The 15499-nt window shown below is 40.4% G+C and overlaps 1 protein-coding gene across 2 annotated transcripts in view; it reads left to right on the plus strand.

Moving 5' to 3' along the window:
* The window catches only part of LOC136421263 (high-affinity lysophosphatidic acid receptor-like), a 40543-nt gene that overhangs the window by 1208 nt on the left and 23836 nt on the right, over positions 1-15499 (plus strand). The gene's annotated exons all lie outside the window — the stretch shown is intronic.

Below are 15499 nucleotides of genomic sequence, written 5' to 3' on the forward strand. Positions count from 1 at the left end.
ACATGCTCCCCCGCCGGAAAATGTTCAAAATTCCACCCTCTGAAGGCATTTCCTGCTTTGGGCTATTCAAAAAAATATACAAAGAGAGTGGGTTGATAACATAGGACTGGACTCTAGTCTTGTATTACTGCGAGTGTGTACTTTGTTTTGTTTTGTACTCTAAAATAGTCCGGTCTATTACGAAGGAAAAGATACTGTACTACTGTACAGAAACTTGATTTTCATCATGCAGTGAAATCTATAAAGTTCCATGTTTTACAGTAATGTAATAGGTAAGATTCTTATGTGATGTTTCAGTGGAATCAAGGATTATAGTTTAGGCTATCTTAATCCTATATTTGTATGGTACATATAACTGGGGGCGCCGTAACATCGCACAGAGTTTTTCCTGATCTTGATATACGACCTGTACCACGTAGACTCACAACTGTCATACACATATATAAATTATAAGAGATATGACTTCATAAAACTCTAAAACTTTAAATGTTTGTTGAGCAGAAAGCCAACCAAAGAAAAACAATGTAAACATCGCTGTCTGGGGACATTGTTTTCCCGCCTTTTTTCTGGCCGTGTCGGTGGCGAGACGATTCAACGCACAGCGTGGTCCTCAGATTTGTTACGCTCTAACATGTGATTGGTACCGTCTATGAAAAGAAACTGAATATAAAGACGGCGAAGATATTTGCCAATAACTTAAGCAGAAGGAGTGTTGTTGATGTAAGCAGTGTCGTTTGTTATCTTTGCCGAGTACTATAGTACTCTGGGAAGATTATGTTTTTGGTTGAGCCAGCTGTTTGGTGGGTCTGTATGTATGTCAGGAGCATAACTCAAGAAAGCTTCAATGAATCTTTATGATTTTCGGTAGGTGTGTAGTGGTTGTACAGAGAAAGGTCAAGTTCGAAAATGGTTCACCTTGCGTTTTTTAACAGTACTGCAGCGGACTTTGCATTTTTTTGCGTTTGTATGAAGGCAAAAAAAATTACGGAAACGTTGATGGATCTTCATCGTCTTTTTGCAGGTGTGTAGATGTTGTGAAAACGGAGGTCAAGTTCAAAAATGGTTCTCCTGGCACTTTCCGTTGGTACTGCAGCGGGCTTTGTGTGGATGTGAATTTTCTTGTGGACAACATAACTCAAGAAGCTGTTGATAGATCTGTATGATATTTAGTGGATGGGTAGGGTTTACAAAAAGGAAGGTCAAGTTCGATAATGGGCCTTCTAGCGGGTACCTAAGGTACTGCAGCGGAGCTTCAAAATTTTAGAGCATATTTTCTAAAAATGCTATGGTCATGATTTTTGTGTGGTAGATAGCTTATGCCACAGGAATTAAGTTGTGTAAGTTTGGGCCCCCTAGCGTCTTGTTTGGAACTGCAGTGGGTGTTTTTGTTTTGACCTTCGGACATGAATAACTTGAGAAGGGGTCGACAGATCGTCGTGAAGTTTGGTATGTAGAGAGCTCAGATGGTGTTTTACACAATCAATTACTTTTTATGCAAATCAGGAGCTAATCTGCATAATTAGTAAGGATAGTTTGTAAATCCAAGTACATTTCACAATGGGCCATGTGACAGTGTTCCAGAAACAGGTCAACAGAGGGCCTTGCCTTAAAGTATAAATAAACAAATTGGGCACATAAATAAACAGATGAGGCAGTCTCACTAAACTCCAAGCAGATGTGTGGGTCCGGTTGGTTTTTAACGTGTACAGTTTAGCCATTTTTGTCCAACACACGATTGGAGACATAACGGAAAGGGGACAAATTAGAAAGCCTGACAAAAGCACCTAAAAACATGTCAAAAACCAGCACTCCTCTGCTCAGAGAGTACACTGCACCAAAACTGCACCACTGCTAGGTATTACCTAGCAAGTATGGACAAGTCACATGTATGTCTTGCAAAATTTGTATGATATGGAGTAAAGTTATTCATATATATTGACTGTACCATTTAATCATAACTTTCAATATTTTTGATGACCAGTTATAACATATATCAGCACACTATACACATATACTAGTCCTGTACCACAAAATGATTTTTATCCCTCTCTAGACTGAACTCATCCCCCCCCCCCATCATAACTTTCAAATGGTATGGTGCATGATCAAGTTTGCTGGGGGTGATAAGCATGTAAATATCAATCACTCTCCATAATAAGCCTTGATTATTTGGCGAAGATAATGTGTTCGTGGAACTCTAGTTCGTAATGATTTTGCTAGTCGGGCTACATTCACTACGTATGTGGGGCCTGGCATTTAGTGCGTAGTAGCCTATTTCCTGTGAGAACATGAGCTGGGATGCGCTAGATATAGCCCTTCACACATGACGTGAGAAATACAATCAAAATTTTCCGGTCAAATGAAAGCTAAAATATTTAGACTTACAAGGCTTAGCTTTTTTTACGTTTTCTTAACTTCATCACCAACTTCTGAAGAGAGCAAAATTACAAAAGCGTGCTAAGTTAGTCTGGCGTAGTACTAAATCAGAAGGTACATTCGCGAAAACATCTCACAGCGGTTGACGCTTGTAATGTGACTGAAGGGCTCATGAACAGTATGAATTCATTTTTTATTCAAGTATGTTCTTTAGATGAATATGTCCAAATCCATTCATTAAAACCTGACCACTATCTGGCAACCAGTGATGGAGCGCCGTGAGTTCGAGCGCATAAAAGAATGTGCGATGTTCATTTGTTAGGGTATCTCCCGTTATTGTTTCTATATCTATATCTAATATGATTTGATTATAATTACCGAATTGATGACCTAATTGGTAACAAATCTGCTTTCACCAGAGTTGATAATTTGGTATTGCAGCTCACTAGCAGAAAATTACTAATTCCCAACCCTTCCCTCCCTCCTCCGAAAGAAAGTCATCAATCTCATTTACAAGGAGCATTTCTGGCCATTTAAGCGATGATAGTACTAGAAACCTCAAGTTCAAAAGCAATTTTTGAGAATCGGTGTGCTAACTGATTTCAGTATTGAGAGTCATTGCATGAGAAAACAAGAGTTCTACGACCTCATACCTTCGCCAAATGATCTTTAATAACCTTTATGACTGACGTATTGGGAGTGTTTCTGATCAATTATGAATCATACCAGTTGGTCGTCTTCACCCAAATAACACAAGTTGTCCAAAGTAGGACTATGAGCTAAACAAAGAAGGTTATGCTAACATTTATCATCAATTATGCAAATAAGCTCCTTATTAGCATAATTTGATTCAATGGTGTTCACATTCACACTACTTCCAAATGCCACAAGTGTGAAATTGCCGTCATTAACTAGTATGGAATTATAGTAGTTTGACATTAATTATACAAATAAGTCTACATTTGCATATTTTCTATCTATCAACATTCCTTTATTCCTCAGTTACAAATTCGCATATTTGAATAGTCATATCATGGAACACAGCGGGTTTTTGAATTGCCTCATTAATTATGCAAATTAGAATCTGATTTGCATCATTATCATCCAATCAAACAAAGCACCACGTAAGTTATAGAGTAATAGTATTTCTCATTAATTATGCAAAAGAGGTCTTCATTTGCATAGTTGATATTTATTACTATTTCTCTCTTCCTCGGTCATGTCACATGTTTGAGAGTCCTATCATGGAATTTGGAGGATGTATCAATTTTCATCATTAGTTATGCAAATTAGATACTGATTTGCATAATAAGTATTAAATCATGTAAATCATCACTCAAGCTATCCACTTAGCAAAAAGCATGACCATCCATCAAGCCCTTCTTGAGTTATTCCCTTTCACAGTCTGAAGCAAAACCTGCTCCTGCAGTCCCAGAAAATGCCGCTAGGGTGTCCAAACCGATACCTTTTACTCTCTTTCCAAAGTGCTATCTACCACTCAAAAGTCGGTTCCATAGCATATCCAAAACATGAGATATCAAAACAGGAATTTCCGCTGCAGTACTATAACAAGCCGCTAGGGGCCCCAAAATCTAATCATTTTCAGGTCTCACCAAGACCTACCAACATACCAAATATCAAGACAACCCATCCAGGCATTCTTGAGTTATGCTGGTCTTCTTATACATACAAACGCTACCCTATGCATAACCTTCTCGGCGAAGGTAACTACTTGCACAGTGCCTTGAGGAACAGTGCAATTTCACAAGATCAAGATCTAAAAGTCAGTGAGAAGCCAATTTGTGCCAGCCAACACGTTTTAGGCGACACGGTAAAACCCCCTGGCCCAATGGGAATATCTCCTTACTATACCAGGAACACTTCCCCTACACGAGTAACACGTTCCAGCTGGTACCCTGAGCTAGTAGTATATACAATATAACACATTTTTACACTTTTCTCGTTAATTATGCAAAGTACTTCGCCCAAAATCTAATCATCTTGAGATTTCCCACATACACATCAACACACCAAATACGACAACAATCCATCCAGGCGTTCTCGACTTATTCTGTTCACTAACAGACACACAGACAAGCATCAAAACATAGACTTCTCGGCGAAGTCAACCAGGCAGAGGTGGGAAGATGGGGGTCGCCCAAATCGGCTCATACTTTGTATGTGTGATAGGTATGTAGAACTATGAACAGCCATATAATTAAAATCCTCCAGCTATTTTACGTTATGGCGTTCTGGGACCCCCCTCCGAGACCCTCAAAAATCCAACAATTTATGGCTGAAAATGACTGAAATTGCAATGGCTACCCTGACGATTCTGATTAAGACCCCGTTCACACTCATTTTTTTCAATCGCGATTGAAGTATAATCGCGATTGAATCGATCCGATCGCGATTGATTTTTTCAGTGTGAACGCTCCCGATCGCAATTGGATCGATCTGATCGCGATTGTTTCTGATCCACCTCCGGAGGTAGTTTGGGGAGGATCAATCGCGATCGGATCCAATCCAATCCTATCAAATTTTGAGTGTGAACGCAACTACGATTCATTCCATCACGATCGGCGTGTATTTCGGCTTGTTCCTGGGGTGGGAATCACCAATCGTCGCTTCGTTCACGCTCCCAGACTGTCCTGTCTACAGCTCTTGCCGCGTTCATTACCTGTATTACAGCTAGGCTAATATACAAAAGCCTTCATCGTTCACGCCTTCTCGCGATCATAGCCCGCCGATTGCCTTCCCTTCCATGGCTACCGAACATTCTCCAAAAGTTGATGGACTCCGGCCATTTTGTAGCAAGCGATGCCGAACCGTTGACCTCAATCGTGCTTCAATCGCGATCGGATCACGGCGTACTTTAATCCACTTGGCGAAAAGCAGTGTGAACTCAAAAGTTTCTTTGCGTTCAATCGCGATCGGATCGAACAATCGCGATTATACTTCAATCGCGATTGAAAAAAAAATGAGTGTGAACGGGGTCTAAGATACGGTTATAAATTTTATATTTCCATATAGCATGGGTTCCCTAGTTTTACCTACCAAAAGTTGAAGGTGAAGCATTGAAATTAAGAGGATGTACTAGGGGGTTACCAGAACCAACTAGAGTTCCACGACCTCATACCTTCGCCAAATGATTTTAACCTTTATGACTGACGTATTAGGAATGTTTCTCATCAATCATAAATCATACCAGTTGATTGTCTTAAAATATAACATGTCCAAAGTATGAGCTTAACAAATTTATCATCAATTATGCAAAGGAGGCCCTTATTAGCATAATTTGATTCAACGATGTTCACATTCACATAACGTCCCGATGCCACAAAAAAGGATTAAATGTATGAAATTGCTGTCTTTTGCCAGTGTGGAATAATAGAAGTTACTCATTAAGTATGCAAATAAGGTACACATTTGCATATTTTCTATTTATCAACAGTCCTCTCTTCCTCAGTAACAATTTGAATTGTCATATCATGGAACAAAGCGGATTTTTAAAGATGCCTCATTAATTATGCAAATTAGAATCTGATTTGCATAATTATCGTCAAATCATACTAAGCATCACAAAAACTATCCACATACCAAAAATCATGACCATCCATCAAGGCCATCATGTTATAGTATTTTCTCATTAATTATGCAAATGAGGTCTTCATTTGCATAGTTTATATCAATTAATATTTCTCTCTTCCTCAGTTACATATGTCACATGTTTCAGAGTCCTATCATGGAATTTGGCGGATGTATAAACTTTCCTCATTAATTATGCAAATTAGATACCGATTTGCATAAAGAGTATCTAATCATGTACATCATCACTCAAGCTATCTACCTACCAAAAATCATTACCATCCATCAAGCCCTTCTTGAGTTATTCCCTTTCAAAGTCAGACGCAAAACCTGCTCCTGCAGTTCCAAAAAAGCTGCTAGGGGGCCCAAACCCACACCACTTACTCTCTGTCCAAAGATCTATCTACCACTGAAAAATAAGTTCCATAGCATGTCCAGAACACGAGATATCAAAACAGGAAGTTCCGCTGCAGTACCGTAAGAAGCCGCTAGGGGGCCCAAAATCTCATCGTTTTTAGGTCTCATCAAAACCTACCAACATACCAAATACCAAGACAATCCATCAAGGCATTCTCGAGTTATCCTGGTCCACTACAGACAGACAAACAGACAAACGCTACCCTCTGCATAACCTTCTCGGCGAAGGTAAAAAGCAGAATTTTCATCTCTTTGAATTTTAGTCATTTTTAAGGGGAATTATCTGCCCTGGGCAGTTGCTTTAGAGAATGGTTTTACTGTTGCTGGAGAGAGGAACATCTACTGATTCAAAAACAAGCGTCGTTTAATTGGGATACTCATAAAGCGAGCCGTGAATGGGGGCTCTTTATGGGGATTTTTCGGGTTTGGGGCTATAATAACTTAGGTTGTGACGTCTCATTACGGGGTAAGTTATGGCAATTTTTTCTGCCGCTGGGTGAAGTTAGTTAGTTAAAATCCTCCCACACCATACTTGATGTATAGGGCGGTGCCCATCTCCGTTTCATAGCCCTGGGGCCACACTGTGGTGCAATCACTGCAGCAGGGGGCTAGTCCACTGGCAGTGGCCGCTGGGTGAAAACCATGCATAATTGTCATGAAATGCTAGCACAAATCAGAAATGTTGATTTGGGCTCTACATGGGGGATATAAGGATACTTAAAAAGTAAATTACATGTAAGCTTGATTTACACATTTTAAAGTTGCTCTCTAAGAATTAGTTAGTTCCTCACTAAATAATCATATTCATATTCATTCATTAAATGGTACATACTGAAAAAAGGCTATGTATGGGGGTTATCAGAACTCCACATTACCATTGGTACACAGTACTACATACCCGTGCACATGGATGCAGAGCTACATATACTTTATATGGACAATAAAGAAATTAGACTATAACAAATGTCAAGAACAGTTTTAGATTTTAGATATAAATATATATAATTTTGATGGCCAATCAGGATCAGTACAGGTATCCTGATACTGAATTCAACAAACTGCAGTTCACAGATTATCAAACTTTCAAAGTGTTCTCAAAAACGTAGCCCATTACTGTAGCATGTAATGTAATTTTTATTCCCAGGGTTATACATACCATATTAAAATTTTGATGCTACATGTATCTTCAAAATGCATGCAATTCTTAAAATCATGCCATAGGAGGGTTGGGGTTTTGTGCGCGTGAGAAATTTGCGCGTGAAAAACTTGCGCGTGAAAAATTTGCGCGTGAAAAAATAAAGTTCAAGAAATGTTTCAGAAAATGTGTACTACAAAATTCTTAGTCAGAAAAAATTTACGCCATGATATGATTTTGCATCTGTTTCCTGAATTTTGAGTTTGAATTTTAGGTCCCTTGGGAATATCTAAGCTGACTCCCAAGGGATTTAAAACCTTTTTGGAGGTTTTAAGCTTAAAACTTGAAATAAGATGACCCACAATGGAATTAAGTATCTTATTGTTGCATTCTACAGTTCAAAATGTTGTTCTTTCAATCTTCAAGGGATTTTTAAGTGATTTTCAAATGTTAAGTTTTCACGCGCAAAAAAGTTTGAAATTTGCGCGTGAAAGAATCTGCTTGAAAAAAGATGAAATTAGGCTAATAGAATGGAAAAAAGCTTCAAATAGTTACATTTTACAGTACAAAACCTTATATAAGTAAGTTGACTGTTTTTAAAAAAGATTTAAGTGATTTTTAAATGTTTAGGTTTCAAGCCCCCAAAAGTTTAACAAATTCCCAAGGGACCTATTCCCAAGGGACTAAAAAATCAAAAGTTTTCAAACCATAAATTCAGGTGTCAGATGAAAAATTGTATCATGGGATCACATTTTCCTGTCTAAGAAAATCATACTGCACATTTTCTGACACATTTTAAAGAAATTTATTTTTTCACGCGCAAATTCTTCACGCGCAAAGTTTCACGCGCAAATTTTTCACGCGCAGAAAACCCGTTCCCCCATAGGACCATTGAAACAGACATATGCGTTGAACAGATGAATATCATTATGCAAGAATTGAAGTCCAAGATCATACACATCAACTGGTTCTTCACTCAGTCTGACTCTCAAGAAGGTGATTAAGGAGGATGTTGGTTTACAGGATGATGATCTTTATTCTGCCATGCTTCACAGGGACTTGTAGAGAAACTTGTGTTACCTGATGACATGCATGGGATGATACAAAAAAATATCAACTATTGCCATCATCTATCATTTGTGAGAAACGAACATCTGCAAACGCGCCAAATGTGAAGGGCTGAGTGCCTTGAAGCTGACAGGAGTGACGCATCCCAATTTCCACGTACTTGCCACTTGCCAGTAACACGACCAGTATACGGGAAAGCCTCCTACATCTGCCTAGTGGAGACCATTGTGCGCACCTGCACATGTTGGGCTGTTTCTATGGACTTTTCTATGTTATGAAGCATTGACTTTTAGCAATGCACTATTATCTGTATTACGGCAATAATACATGCAAAGAATTTCAGTGATGCCCTTAGATTTTTTCATTCTTTGATATTTCACATTCCCATAACATTATGACAACCTCTAACCGCCTACAGCAAATGTATGTTTTGGCGTTTTTTAATTAAATGCTGTTAGTTTTGATACTGTATTGGTTAAACAATGTTCAAAACTATTGCAGTTGTAGCATAGTACATGTACTTAACCACTTAGCTCCCAAGTACCTGGCTGTCCCGCCAGCCAATAGCCAGGTGCCTTGTATTGCATGAATTGTGTGGATTGTATCATTTTAGATTTTTTAAATGTGTAAAAGAGATTGAAATTACTAGCTACGTACAGTCATTGGCTGAGTTCTTCGAGAATGCTTGATACCAAATATTGAATTTCTTTGAAATGGAACAATTGCAACTGCAATGTACAATCTGTTGATTTCATTATGATTCATGTACTGACCCGAATTGATAAGGATATAATATATATATATTTAGTTTAAAACTGTTCCCTGACATTTGTTATAGTGACTGTCTTGTTTCTTGATTTTCCATATAGCTGCGTGTACCAGTGATATCACATATGTGGGGTCCTGATAACCCCCCATACATAGCCTTTTTCACTATTGACCACTTCATAATTGCACATACTTTTTTAGTAAGTAATTTACTGATTAACGTCTTAGAAAGCAACTGTAAAATGTGCAAAACAAGCTTGATTTACTTTTTAAGTATCATTATATCCCCCATGTAGAGCCTAAATCAACATTTCTGATTTGTGCTAGCATTTCATGACAATTATGCATGGTTTTCACCCAGCGGCAGAAAAAATTGCCATAACTTACCCCGTAGTGAGACGTCACAACCTGATTTATTATAGCCCCCCAGTAAATCCCCATAAAGAGCCCCCATTCACGGCTCGCGTTATGAGTATCCGCCTGCGCATTTCCAACGGTGACAATAGGTCACACTAGGTCACTACCGTTTCATGGCAATCAGGAAGAGCAGGTGTCCGGCTAGGTGTACTACAGCTTTAGTGTTACAGTTTCAAAGAACAAGTGTAAATTGGGCTTTAGATTATTACGTGATCTATAATCAAGACGATGAAGGCTGCTGACCTCTTGGAAAAAGAGGCATTAGTCAACACATTTTGTCAACACGCAAAATTAGGATCGTTATGCTAGAAATCAATACACTGTAGAGGCAATTTTGATTGTTTACTTGAATAATACAGAGATATCTCAAAGTCATGGTATTTCTTCTGCATATGCCATGGAAAGATGATGACCAAAACATTCATCCATCTGATACTGATTTAGATGTGTTTGTGAACAAACAACATTTACTATAACTACCCAAAGACCACAAAGCTTTTGTACAGAACACTAACAAGACTTAAACAAATGGAACTACTTGAAACAGACGTAAACATTGACACCCCAGAGACAATCCGCGCGTTGACCTGTATGATCCATACCAATTCAAAGAAAATATTTCCAGTCTAGAAGACAAACTTGATGACAATCAACAGTTATCAACAGTTATCATACAGAAGACCTGAACAACACCCTTGAGCATTGTGCACAAACAGATGAAAAATATCTGAAGTTGATAAAAAGTCTGGCAACAGACCAAAACAAATTATTTGCGATCATAAAGGACTTTATGAAAAAAAATCCATGCTTACGAAATGGGACAGATGAAGACAAAACCAATGCCTATAAGATGGTATGTAGTGGTAAAACATATATTTTTACAGTTTTAAGAGAATTCGTAATAAGGGCATTTCCAGCAGGCAGCTACAAGCCCTTGATAATGATAATGAAAAACACCAATACAGAAGGTTACATTCCAACGGTTATCAAGTCTTGTGAGCCCTGGGGTCAAAGACCACTGCAGGAGGTTTCATTCCAACCAATAGACCCCTTTCCAAATACCGCGGCCATTTTGAATCTAGCGCGAGCGCGCGTGGTTCCAGCTCGGGAAAGCGTGGGAAAAGTACACACCCAGTAAGTCCGAGCCAGCGGTAATGGCGTCCTCAATAGAAAGCAGCGTTGAGTCATCTTCGGCGGCGAGATGGTGATGGGTTTACTGTCAGTTGGGTGGTTGTCCCTGGATTTTTTTTCTAGAGGACATAATATTTGATATACAGTCAAACCTGCCTAGGCGACCACCTCTTCAACGCGACCACCTGGCCATGGCGACCGCTTTATCTCGGACCCGAAAATTTTCGCCATTGGCACAAGCATTAAGCGGCCTGCCCAAGGCGACCACCCGTCCAACGCGACCGCGACCGCCACGAATTGGGACCGCACAGAGCACAATCCCTGCCCATGGTGACTGCGTTTTTCCAGCGTGTGGTGACATCGGATTTTGCTGTCTGATTTCGCGGAAATGTTTTTAAGGCCTTGACGGACAAAAATATATGAATAGCATCGATTCCTCCATGAAGTGTTTTGATAAAACGTTCCCACTATAAACATTGTAAATACAAACGGATTGTGAATAGTACTTAAATATCAATGTTGTTGTGCCCATTGTAATCTTATAGTTTACCGCAAGCTCGGTTCGGTTTGAACTAAATTTTCAAAACGATCACGTAGTGCATGGCGTTAAAAAGTCAGATTTCACAGAAAGTACTATCCATTTCTTGTATTTTCAACAAAAATGTGTCTCTGTCTTACAAAATTCCGCCGGAAAATGACTCCGCGGCGGAGGGCAAAACGTCGGCCGAGACATGTTGTTCCTTGGTCCGCGACGCCATCTTTGTTTCAGCGCAGCATAACGCTGACTTTTCTAAAACACGACGCTTCTGTGTATGAATATTTAGAATACTCTCTTTATTGATGAAAATTAATATAATTCTTATTTTCTTGTCATTTCCATGACTCTCACAAACATTTATTGGGCGCTGCTTGCTTGTATTGGGCGCCGTCGCTGTGCATTCTGCTCCACTGTTACCTTTCGATGCTGTGTGAGGTCGGCGGCGGTATCACAACTTTCCGTTTTCATCCTTCAGTTGTCAGATCGAAAACCTTTTTGCCGCTTTAATCCAGCGGTCGGCGCCCAAAAGAAGGCTGGGGTCAGCAGGTGTTTTTTAGGGATTTATCTTAGGCCTTAAAACCTAGATTTTATATGCGTGTGTGTGTGTGTATTCTTACTTTATCGTAACCTGTGAATGCGGGAGAGCGCTGCGAGATCATCGAGGCAGACATTGTTTTTAGTCAAAATTATGATGAACATTTGTCCACGATGTAACGGTATACAAATATTACAACAATAACAGAAAATGAAATTTCTGTAGGATCTTTCTGTCAATGAGAATTGAACCTGGTGGGGGTGATGCTGTCTAAAATCACATAATTTTCCATCCGTCTATGTAGTACACTGTATTGAACACCTCGACCTGGAAACATGTTATGATTGGAATCCTCTTCATGGCGACCACCTGTCCATCGTGACCGTTTTTGCTCGGTCCCCCGGGTGGTCCCAAAGTAGTCTACTTACAAAGCCTGATGATGATTGTTTACATCGATGCTATTGCGCCGCACTTTGTAGCGCCGCCAAACGTACCGGTAAGTCATCTTTATCCAGTGGCGGCGGCAAGGGGGGCGGCTGCCCCCCCAAAAATATGTTGGGGGGGGGCGTCCCCAACAAAATGCCACTCCTAGCGTCATCTATGTAACAGCGACTCGACGACTCAAAGACACAACGGAGCGCGAGAGTACGGAGCAAAGGGGTTTACTAAACACTCATCGTGGGAACCATGTGGGGCGAACAGAGAACACGAGGCGTGACCTCGTTACATCATAGGTCAACGGACCGTACCAATTATAACACTAACATAGGGTGGCGTAGCGCCATGCTATTCCACAACTTGCGCAATCATACTCATGGCAATAAAGACGTATTTAAAGGTTGTCATGACTTGTATAGATGGGTACAAGCCTTGAAACGTGTTCAGTATGCATGGCCTCGCCACGATGTGTGCCCTCTCCACATACATTGTCCTAAAACAGTGCCCTTTTACAACTTTTCCCTGCTCTTCACTGAAATAAATGCATCGGCAGAATCACGTGATGCAAAATGGTGCGTTTGAAATTACTGGTGTCGGCAATGACAGTCACTTGAGAACTCTTTCTAAGATCATACATAAGATCACCAAGGATTGTTGAGATAAGGAGTCAAGGATCAGTGTCAGATGATGTTGCCAGTTACTTAGCGTTTGTAGGATTCAAAAAGAGGGGATGAAAATTTTGCTTGGAATTACCATGGAATTACATTCGGAACCGGGCCATCCATAACAATGTCATACATAAATGTAAAGTTTTGTTGGGCAATTCAGAGTGTTTAGCTGGATGCAAACTTATTCAAATGCACAGAATAAATAAGATACATGCACAGAGATGACATGGACATACTTCTTTCCTGCTCACAAGAATTTTCTTTTTCGCAGTTTACCTCGAAGTTTGCACATGCCAATAAACTGACTGTAAACTGTTCCTGCACTGGTCACCTTACATTACTACACGTAGATAGATAAAAACAAGAGTCCATAGGACACAATTCTCTGTGAATTAATTATGGTGTCTGCAGGGTTGGCTAAGATGTTTGATACCCTCTTTAAGTTTAACTATTGACATGCCAACTTTCTGACTAATCCATTTAAAGGATCTTGATTTATAAATGCGAGGACACAGGCCCAGACAAAAACAAATGCATAAAAGGATAAAAGTCTAATCTTAGCAAATAAGGCTATTGTAGCATTTGCTCCTAAATTATGTGAGTTTAGTTGTGAGCTTTGAGTTGTATAATTTATATCTGATAATGTTTAACTTTAGTTAAAATGCCGATTTCTGAACCCTGGGACCAGAACCATAAACTAATTTAAGGCCCTGTCACACTTGTGCGTATAACATGTCCGTGTGAGTTGCGTGTTAACATTTTTTTCATACACTGGCGTGCGCACAATACGTACCTAATGCGTTTTCAATCGTTTTGTCATAGTTTTAGGTACGCAGGCACACGCAAGGCATGGCCCACTACGCCTGATATTTTTGAAAGTACCGAAAACTTTCGTGCGAACGCTGTTACGCAGCTCAGACGTTATAAGAACGCAGTTCACACGTCCGACATCGGTCGAGTAAGGTACGAGCGCGCTTTGTATTTGCGCTACAAACGCGGTAATACGCTTCTCTTGAGGCACGATTTCTGCGCAGCGACCACATTGCGTACTTGCAGCGCAAACACTGGTTTATCTTGAAAGTTTTCTCACCAAGAAACTTTTATAGTTTTGCGTGTCAGTATTGATTCTCTATGCTTAATATTGGTCTAATAAAACAAAACATCAACTGGACAGGATCAGGTCCAGGTCCGGACCTGAACCTAAATTGCTGGACCTAAACTTGGACTTGGACCTTATTAAGTCGAACCGGTATCCACCCCTAGTGGATACAGATCGAACCACTTTGGACCCCCCGATCTATCCCTAGTCTCTTCTTGTACCACCCTCCTTGGGCAAATGAACCACACCTGCAAACCGCAACAAGCCAATACCTTATCAACTCTTTAGATGAAATTCGCCGCAAACATCCACTTGCTGGCATCATCCTGTGCGGTGATTTCAACAAGCTTCCACTGCAACCACTACTGACCAGTCACCCAGAGTTAAGACAGGTAGTTAAAGAGCCCACCCGTGGCGACAGTGTACTAGACCTGATAATCACAAATGTTCAGAGCCACTATCACTCTCCGGTATCCACAGCTCCGCTCGGAGCTAGTGACCACAACTGTATGATTTGGAGTCCACAAATCAACCCAAACCCCTGCCAGCCCTCCAGAGCAAGGCGCCGTTTGGTGACACACGACAGGAAATTTAAAGACGCCCTAGGTCTTTGCATGGCCCTCACTGACTGGTCCAGTGTATACTGCGCCAGCACAGTAGAGGACAAGGTAACAACTTTTAACAACATAATGCAAACCATGCTCGACACCTGCATACCTTACAGGAAGAAAAAGACCCGCAACGTGGATAAGCATTGGATGACTGACGGTATCAAATCGGCCCTCGAAAAGAGACAGTCTTCCAAAGACACGGGAGGTCACCCAGGTGGAAGAGGCTGCGAAACCGGGTGCAATCTCTTGTCAGACAGCAAAAAAAGTATCACTACAACATGTGCATTGCGAACCTAAAAAAGCAAAAACCCCGGGATTGGTGGAACTTCGTGAACAATGAACTAGGCCGTACTCAGAAATCTAAACGGAAGATCACCTTCACTGACATCCTAGATGCCCAGGTGGCCGATGAACTTAACAACTTTTTTGGAGAAGCAATGTCGGATAGCAACACTTTTGATATGTTTCCACTACCACCCGCCGATGACTCCTTAAGCCCCCGTCACAAATCAACAATTTAGCTCGGCCGACTTGTCGCCGAGCTCCAAATAGGGATTTTCGACCGAAGTACGACCGACGTCCTGGCGATTCCGCGGGCTTCGGGCGATTTTTGGAAATCAAAGTTAATCCAAATATTGGCCTTTTACTAGGTTAGTCGATTCTGACTTCGTCCATGTCCAAGTAATGGTACCGTCTCATGGGGGATTTTT

Source organism: Branchiostoma lanceolatum, chromosome 1 (assembly GCF_035083965.1).
Source record: "Branchiostoma lanceolatum isolate klBraLanc5 chromosome 1, klBraLanc5.hap2, whole genome shotgun sequence".
Taxonomy (NCBI): Eukaryota; Metazoa; Chordata; class Leptocardii; order Amphioxiformes; family Branchiostomatidae; genus Branchiostoma; species Branchiostoma lanceolatum.